Here is a 9,945-nt window from a genome sequence, read left to right as displayed (position 1 = left end):
ATGATTGGAATTAAACTAGAAATCAAGAACAGAAGGATAACAAGAAAATCCCAGACCACTTGGAAAACAGACAACACACTTCTAAATAATCCGTGGCTCAAAGAGGAACTAATAAAGGGAAAAAAAACTTATTGAATGTAATAAAAATTAAAATTCACCATATTAAAATTTGTGGTACACCACTAAAACAGTGCTGGGAGGGAAATTTATAATGCTTAAGCAGACTTTAGAAAAGAAGAAACATTTCAAAGTAATAAGCCAAGGTTTTATCTCAAGGATCTAGAGAAAAAGGGCAAAATAATCCCAAAGGAAGCTAAAGGAAGAAAATAATAAAAATATGAAATCAATAAAATTGAAAACAGGAAAACAATAGAGAAAAAAAGTGAAAAAGCTGATTCTTTTAAAAGACCAAAAACATTTACAACTTTCTAGCAAGACTTACAAAAAAGAAGAAATAAGATAGAAATATGAGGAATTAAACAGAATATCGCTAAAGACTCTGCAGACGTTAAAAAGATAGTAAGGGAGCATAAGAACAACTATTCAAAAATAAACTTGGGAGTGCCTGGATGTCTCAGTCAAACATCCCACTTCGGCTCAGGTCATGATCTCACAGTTCATGGCCTGGGTTTGAGCCCACAACAGGCTCTATGCTGACAGCTTGGAGCCTAGAGCCTACTTCTGATTCTGTCTCTCTCTTTCTGCCTCCAGCCTACTTGCACTATCTCTCTCTCTCTCTCTCTCTCTCTGTCTCTCGCTATCTCTCTCTCTCTCTCAAAAAACAAAGAAATATTAAAAAAAATTAAAAAGTAAATTTGACAACTTACACAATCAATCCTTACACAATTGATCCTTACACACATTATCATGACTTAATATGAAATATGTAGTTTGAATAGCCACATAAATATTAAGGAAATTGAATTCATAAGTTAAAAACTCCCCCAAATGAAGTCTTTAGGACTAGATGGTTTTAGTAGAGAATCTCATAAAGGTTTCATATCTAGTATATATAAAGAACTCTCAAATGCATCAGTTAAAAAATAAAATGGACAAAAGACATGAAGACACAGTTCACAAAATAGGGCATACAGACGACAAGTAAGCACATGAAAAAATATTCAACTTATTAGCCACTAGGTAAATGCAGAAAACTATAATGAGCTATTACTATATACCTATCAGAATGGTTAAATATATACTATATAAAATATATAAACTATACACATAGCGACAACACCAAATGCTGACAAGGATGCAGAGAAACTGGATTGCTCATACATTAACAGTGAAATGTGGAATGGTTCAGCAACTCTGAAAAAACACTTGGTCAGTTTCTTAAAACAACAACAACAACAACAACAACAACAACAACAACAAAACCCATTAAAAAGGAAAGCATATGTTCCATTAAAAATTTGTATGTGGATATTTACAGCTGATTTATTTGTAATAGCTCCTAATTGGAAATAACACAAATGTCCCTCACAGGATGAATGGTTAAACTAACTGTGGTACAGTGATACCTTGGAATGCTACTTAGTAATAAAAAGAAATGGGATATTGATACAAGTAACAACCTAAATGAATCTCGAGAGAATTATACTTTGTGAAAAAAGCTGATGTCAAAACCTTACATGGTATATGATTCAATTTATATAACATTCTTGAAATTACAAAATTATAGATGGAGAACTGATTAATGATTACCAGAGATCAAGGGTGGGACAGAGGGTTAGGGAAGAGTGTGGGTGTGACTATAAAAGGACAAAATAAGGAATCCCTGTGATGATGGAAATGTTTTGTATCTTGACCATATTAATGTCAATATCTTTGTTGTGGTATTATACAATAGTTTTGGTAGATGTTACCACTGGGGAAAATGTGTAAAGCATACACACAGGAACTCTATTATTTCTTATAGGTACATGTGCATCTACAATCATCTAAAAATAAGTTAATTAAAACAAATACATGTGGAATGAGTACCATGACTAACAACCAGAAAATACTAAGTAAATTGCTTGTCACAGTAACCAACTCAATGTCTGCATAGAGAACATAGTCAGTATTTACTACACAGAGAAGATAGTTGAATAGGTTTTTTATTCCCCCATAAAAAGCTTTATTTATGGTTGGTTCCCAGCTTGAGCAAGGACTCTAGGGTAGTTAAAAAGCTTCATTTAAGGAGGACATTTAAAGAGAGGTTCAGGCAGAAGCTTTGACACCAGGGGGATGCACAGGGGCTCCTCAAAGGCTGCTGGACTCCAGAAACTCTAGTTGCATTTGAGGGTGAGCCTTTTGAATAAGTACTTGTCCAGGTGAGCCTAGGGGCCAGCCACCCTGTGATTAGTAAGGTGGTTGCCGTCTTCTTAAGGAGTTTTACCTCCTCATCCGGGAAGTGGCTCACCAGCAATTCACAGAGATCTGCGCAGGCAGAGGGATCTGTGTAGGCTGAACCCAGGGCATACAGATCCAAAAAGGCCTGGATCAGGTTCTTCTCTAGGGCCACTCTGGTTTCCATGGCATCTAGGGTTTTACCCCACTCCTTTAGGGATGACTGCTGCACGTCCTGGAAAAGGGCATGGCCACTGTGCTGGTTTTGAAACTTCAGAAACATTGGGCCAACTTCCAGAAGTGGCTGCTGAAAAAGTGGCCTTCACTCTCCAGAGCTATATCTTCAGGGTGAAAATAGAAGCCCAGAGATAGGTAGGTGTCATAGGCCTGCAGATGGAAGTTGACTGGGCCATTGACTGGTGGCCTCCATCCACTTCGTGGAATAATTCTGATAAATCTGGGAGCTCATGGTTGGTCAGCAATAAGGATCTCACCAAAAAATGGTATTTGTTGGTCCTGAAGGTAGGGGATGGCTGAGAAGATGGTCCTGAAGGTTGCAAGAAGGTGGAGGGTGATTGGAGGCTTGAAGAAGGGCTGTCCTCCTAGGTCTTGCTCTTTACAAACACTGTTGAAGCAAGAGACAGATTCACATAGTGCCAGGAGCATCCCAGATAGTTTTTAATTGAAAGCCAGTCACTTCTTTAGGACAGAAGAAAATTAGAAGTTGTATGTGTTGCCCTATGGTTACTGACAAGCCCGTTTTTTTGGTAGGGAGAAAGAAGATCTGAAATAGGAAAAAGGTACTCTGGGTAAGGTGGAGAGGAACAAAGGGGAGGAAAGCTATTGGGGAGAATGATAATAGAGACAAAGATGGAAACATGTAAACATGTTACTGTTGTTCTTCATATAGCTAGATAGAAAGAACAAGATTGATGGATCCCAAAGGTGTTTGGTGAAAAGATGGCAAAAGAGGTGAAACTCCAAACACAATCCCTGCAACTGATGGGCCCCAAACAGACAGGGTCAGGACTGGAATGACAGCTTGCCTTGTTCCTTGCCCCCAATCTCAGACTGAGAGGGGAAAGCAGATATGATACCCCTCACCAATTACATAGGACATTCCTCTTCTAGTCAGCTCCCATCCTGATTTGCCACCCCAACAGCCTCTCATTGGACCTTCCCCTTTTGCCACCAGAAAGCTTACCCACAAATCTGCCTGCCTTTGATTTGAGTCTCTGCCAAACACAGGTGGTGGTGGATGACCACTGATTCTTTTGCTGTCAATAAGTAATTCCTGTTCTTATGTTGGTAATCTTTGTTTATCTTAGTTTGTGGAACAAATGAAAACACTCAGAATAAAAAAAAAGATGGAAGAGAGAATGAAAAAGAAAGGATAGAGAGGAAAGGGGGAAGAATGGAAATGATGGAGAGAGAAAAGTGGGAGTAATCTATTAGGAAGTCTTTCACAGTGTGAATAAACATCAGGTTAGTTGGTGGGAAATGAGTGACAGCATTGTAAGGAGCACAACTATTGTATTGGAACGTAGGTTTGGAGATTCTTAGAGATTTATTCTGTTGAATTAATGACCTGCAATGACTAGGGCAAATGCCTTTTGGAGAGGTAACATGTTGTTCATCTTAATTATTAGAACTCTTGTATAAAGTCATTTATCAGTCACTTAGAGGATATAGATGGAAGAGGGCAAAGCGTGAATAAATTAGGAAGGAGGGAGTAATTAAAAATTCATAACGAGTGTCTCTTCCTAAATTGAGAGCACCTGGCAACAGTAGTCCTTGACTATATTAATGTAAATGTTTGCAGACGAGGGTGATGTGAGAGATGGTGACTACTGGAAGGTAGGAGGACAGTAAGGAACCTTGTGAAATTGAAAAAGTCAGTTTATTTGAACCATGTGAAATCACCATTTTAGTTGGCGATTCAAAAAATAGGTGGATATGGACAATTCCATGTGGTTCCACCTAATATATGTGAAAGCACTTTAGAAACTCTAAAACTTCTATACAAAGATAAGATGTTACTATGAAGCAGGTGATGACTCACAATGGGGGAAAAAGATAGGATTTAGAGTTAGGAGACCTTAATTATGGTTCTAGCTTTGCCACTTCCTAGATGTGTTACCTTGAGTGAGTCATTTCACCTAAGTCTTCTCTTGTGAAATGAGAATGCTAACACTTGCAGCCCCTTGCTCCACATCAAAGAGTTTCTCTATGAGTTAGTTTATTTCAAAGTGCATTGGAAACCATACAGTGCTATTTAAATGCAAATGATCAGGGTAAATGCTGTATCCCTATACATTAAAACAAGCTGTGTTGTTTTAAGATCTAGACTTTTTTTTTAACTTTTGTTTTTATGTTTTCCCTTTAGTGAGATTTGAAATGACTATCTTAACTATAGAATATTTTTGTTTTCTGGGGTGCAAGTGTTTGGGGGTTTGTGGGATAGAGAAAGAATGACTCCTGCCATATAAGAAAGGTGGGTTCAAGGTACAAAATAATGGGAGGATCCCATAGCCTTCCTTACGGTAAGCAAAACATCTTAATCTGTTTTCCATTTCTTTTTCTTAAAGCTTAAAGATTCAGTCAGCTTTCTATGAAGTAAATACACTTAAAACTCAGGTACTGTTGGACTCCTTTTCAAGCTGTCTCATCATCTCTAATGTCATGGAGGGGTTATTTAGTGTGCCCTTCATTTATTTGGCAGGCAATCAAAGAGCACGCATATTTTTTCATTCTTGATCATTGTCAAGAATATTTTTTTCCTTTATGCTTGTCAAAGTTAAAAGGGCTTTAAAAGTACTTAAGTGGATAAGTGAAACATTTAATATAGTTGTAGGTTCTTTATTAATAAGAATCTGTTGTGAATTTTGTCACCCCAGCACTTTGGAAGAAACCATCAGCAATCTAGCTCCAGCATGTCTTTCTAATTATTTTGGGTGGAGGAGGGAGGTTTTCATGGCCAGTACTACTGTCCCTATTTAGCTGATAGAGAAGTTGAGATTCAGCAAGACTCTGTCTCTACACAAGGACAAAACAAAACTAGAGTCAGCAGTGAAAAAAACACCAAAGAGACTACACTGTGAAAAACATTATTTGGTACAGAGTGCTAAAGTAGGTTTCATAATCAATGCACTTAAATAAATGTGCTTGTAGTGAAATATATTGACCACACACACACACACACACACATAAAATAGTCCCCCAAATTATAATGAGTGATTTTGCCCTGCAGGCTACTTTGCTGGCCATATATGACTATAGAATTAGTGAAATGTATGAATGATTTATTTCAGTCATGTGATTTATTTCATTCACATTGTAAAACGAATACTGTTTTTCAAAGGAAAAACCCTCAAAAGATTAGAACTAAGGCTTTAGGGTCATCTATAACCTCTCAGTCAGTAGATAGATGCCTAAACCAATTCACACCCCCAACTTCACTTTTCAGTTATGACATATTGACATGTGGCATGGATTGCCTCATTTTTACAATCAATGTATAAATGATATACATTTATTCATATCCCAAACCATAGGTTGATAGGGCACCATGTCTAATCCCTCTAATTTTGATAGGTAAGATGTGAGGTAGAAAAGAAAATTGTCTAACTCTTCTGGCTTGCCTATGAGGCAAATGCATCACATTTAAATAAGTAATAAAGTAAGTTAGATAATTAACAAAATCCTTTTTATTTGTTGTTTATAATCATGGCTTTTGTGTTATTTTCAATCAGAGTCTACACATTTCACACAGTCTCATTTATTTGTTACCTCATTTTACACCAATGTTATTATTAGATTTTGGCCTGTCCTTATTGATTATATTATTTTTCTACTTACACCTCTATAGATTTATTTCCACTAACCACCAATAAAACATTTCCTTATTTCTTTCAAAATTTTGTTTAAAATTTACTTCTTTTGGATGTATTTTTTTATTATACCAAAGTGAGTTTGATCACTCCTTTATTCTACATTTTCTTAGAATTATTTCTTCATTAGCAAGCCATTGTTTTCATGTGTTCTTAAATGATTATAAGTATCAGGGAAACTAAGGATAAATTGACATTCATTCAGTAGTTAATTCAAAAAAAATTTATTATCACTTGCATATTCAAGCCACTCAGTTGAGAGTTGTAAAGGGTAAAAAAAAAAAAAAAGAATATGGGATCCAGCACCATACAAGTCAGAATTAAAAATATTAAGAGATATACTGCAAAATGCTATGAAATTATGAAAGCTGGAAACAAATTTATTGAATTTACTACTATAAGTTGTTTTTACTTTCTTGATGGTATCATTTGGTGCACAAATTTTTAATTTTGATGAAGTCTAATTTATGTTTCTTCTTTTGTTGCATATGCTTTTGGTTTTATATCTAAGAACCCAATGCTAAAACCCCAAACATGAAAGTTTACCCCTGGTTTCTTCCTACAGTTTTAGTTCTTGTCTTTAATCCATTTTGAATAAATTTTTGTATATGGTATGATATAGGGAAACAAGTTCAGTCTCTTTCACATGGGTATCCAGTTGTTTCTGTGACACTTGTTGAACAAGCTATTCGTTCCCTATAGGATGATCTCACCACCTTTGTTAAATATCAGCTAAACATGTTTGGGTATGTACCCTCATTCCACTCTCAAAGAATAGATTGATATTCCTGTCTTTATGCCAGTACCAAACTGTTGTAATTACTGCAGCTTTGTAGCAAATGTGGAAATTAGGAAATGTGTATACTCTGTTCTTTTTCAAGATTGTTGTGACTATTTGGGGTTCCTTGCAATTCCACATGAATTTAAAAATGAACATTTCCATACCTGCAAAAAAGGCCATTGGAATTTTGATGGAAAATGCTTTGAATCTGTAGATTGCTTTGGGTAGTATTGTCATCTTTACAATAAATATTAAGTCTTCCTGTTTATGAACACAGAATATCTTTCCATTTATTTAGATCTTTTTAATGTATTTCAATAATAATTTGTAGTTTTCACTATAAAATTCTTTTACATTGATCCCTAAGTGTTTTATTCTTTTCGATTGTATAGTAAATTGAATTATTTTCTTAATTTCCTTTTCTGATTGTTCAACTGTATTGTATACATCTTGTATCATGCAATTTTACTGATTTGGTTTATTAGTTCTAATATATCTTTTTGCTTTTGTATGTGAATTCTTTGGTGTTTTCTAAATGTAAAATCATTTTATCTGTGAATAGATTTAGTTTTACTTCTTCCTTTTACTTCTTTCCTTTTACTTCTTACTTCTACTCTCTAAATAAATTTAGATATTTATTTCTTACTCTTTCTCAACTTCTCTGGATAGGACTTCCAGTACTATGTTGAATAAGAGGAAGAAAGTGGGCTTTCTAGTTTTGTTCTTGATCATAAGGGAAAAGTTTGTAGCCTTTCACCACTTAGTATAATGTTAGTTGTGTGTTTTTCATAACTGCCTTTATCATATTGAAAAAGATCCCTTCTATTTCTAGTTTTTAAGTGTTTTTATCATGAGAGTATTGGATTTTTTCAAATTATTTTTTTCATTAATTGAGATCATTTTTTTCCTTAATTCTACAAATGTGGTGTATTACATTAATTGATTTTCACATGTTGAACTACCCTTACATTTCTAGGATAAATCTCACTTAGTCATGATATATAGCTCTTTTATATAATGCTTCTGGACTCTATTTCTAGGATTTAGTAGAGGATTTTATATATATTTTCATGAGGGACATATATATATATCTTCTTTACCCATTCTTTATCTTCTTTATCCATTCATCTATCAATAGGCACTTGTGTTGCTTTTGTATCTTGACTATTTTAAATAATGTTGCAATAAACATAGGGGTGCACAAATATTTTCAAATTAGTGTTTTCATTTTCTTTGGGTAAATACCCAGTAGTAGAATTACTGGATCATATGGTAATTCTATTTTTAAGTTTTTTAGGAGCTTCCTTCCATACTGTTTTCACAGTGGCTGTACCTATTTGCATTCCCGTAAAGAGTGCATGAGGGTCCATTTTTATCCACATCCTTGCCACCACTTACTATTTCCTGTGTATTGATGTTAGCCATTCTGACACACGCGAGGTAATATCTCATTGTGGTTTTGATTTGCATTTCCCTGATGATGAGTGATGTTGAGCATCTTTTCATAGTGATCATCTGGATGTCTTCTTAGGGAAATGTCTGTTCATGCCTTCTGCCCATTGTTACATTATTTGTATTTTTTTATGTTGAATTGTAGAGGTTTTTTAAATATATTTTGGATATTAATCCTTTATCGGATATGTATTTGCAAATATCTCCTCCTATTCAGTAGGTTGTCTTTTAGTTTTGTTGACTGTTTTCTTTACTGCACAGAAGCTTTTTGTTTTGATGAAGTCCCAATAGTTTATTTTTCCTTCTGTTTCCCTTGTCTCAGGAGACATATCTGGAAAGATATTGTTATGCCTGATGTCAGAGAAATGACTGCCTTTGTTCTCTTCTAAGATTTTTATGGTTTCAGGCATCAGATTTAAGACCTTAATCCATTTTTAGTGCATTTGTGTGTGTGGTGTAAGAAAGTGGCCCAGTTTGTGCAGCCACTCTGGAAAACAGTGTGGAGGTTCCTCAGAAAATTAAAAATAGACCTACCCTATGACCCAGCAATAGCACTGCTAGGAATTTACCCAAGGGATACAGGACATTTAGGCTCTTTCCATAATTTGGCTATTGTTGAGAGTGCTGCTATAAACACTGGGGTACAAGTGCCCCAATGCATCAGTACTCCTGTATATACCATATGTTTTCGCTCTTATGTGGATCCTAAGAAACTTAACAGAAACCCATGGGGGAGGGGAAGGAAAAAAAAAAAGAGGTTAGAGTGGGAAAGAGCCAAAGCATAAGAGACTCTTAAAAACTGAGAACTGAGGGTTGATGGGGCGTGGGAGGGAGGGGAGGGTGGGTGATGGGTATTGAGGAGGGCACCTTTTGGGATGAGCACTGGGTGTTGTATGGAAACCAATTTGATAATAAATTTCATATATTGAAAAAAAAAAAAGAAAGTGGCCCAGTTTCATTCTTTTGCATGTTGTTGTCCAGTTTTCCCAACATTTATTGAGGAGACTGTTTTTTCCAATTGTATATTCTTGCCTCCTTTGTTGTAGATTAATTGACAATAAAAGGATAAGTTTATTTCTGGACTCTCTATTCTGTTCTGCTGATTTATGTGTCTACCCTTGTTATAGTACCACACTTTTGATTATTGCCACTTTATAGTATATCTTGAAATCTGGGATTATGATACTTCCAGCTTTATTCTTCTTTTTCAATATTTCTTTTGTTATTTAGTGTCTTTTGTGTTTCTATACAAATTTTAGGATTATTTGTTCTAGTTCTCTGAAAAATGTTGTTGGTATTTTGATAAGAATTGCATTAAATCTATAGACTGCTTTGGATAATATGGGTATTTTAACAATATTTGTCCTCCCAATCCATGAGTATCAGCTATTCTTCCATTTGTTTGTGTCACCTTCACTATCTTTCATCAGTGTTTTACAGTTTTTAGAGCACAGGCATTTCACCCACTTGGTTAAGTTTATTCCT

The 9,945-nt window shown here is 35.2% G+C and overlaps 1 pseudogene; it reads right to left on the bottom strand.

Annotated features, from left to right (window-relative positions):
* Positions 1–2,276: 2,276 nt before the first annotated feature.
* On the bottom strand, positions 2,277–2,806 carry LOC109250697 (ferritin light chain-like; annotated as a pseudogene).
* Positions 2,807–9,945: the final 7,139 nt, after the last annotated feature.

Source organism: Panthera pardus, unplaced genomic scaffold (assembly GCF_024362965.1).
Source record: "Panthera pardus isolate Hobbes unplaced genomic scaffold, ASM2436296v1 HiC_scaffold_27, whole genome shotgun sequence".
Lineage (NCBI taxonomy): Eukaryota > Metazoa > Chordata > Mammalia > Carnivora > Felidae > Panthera > Panthera pardus.
Note: the sequence above shows the minus strand (reverse complement) of the source record. Positions and strands in the feature narration are given on the sequence as shown.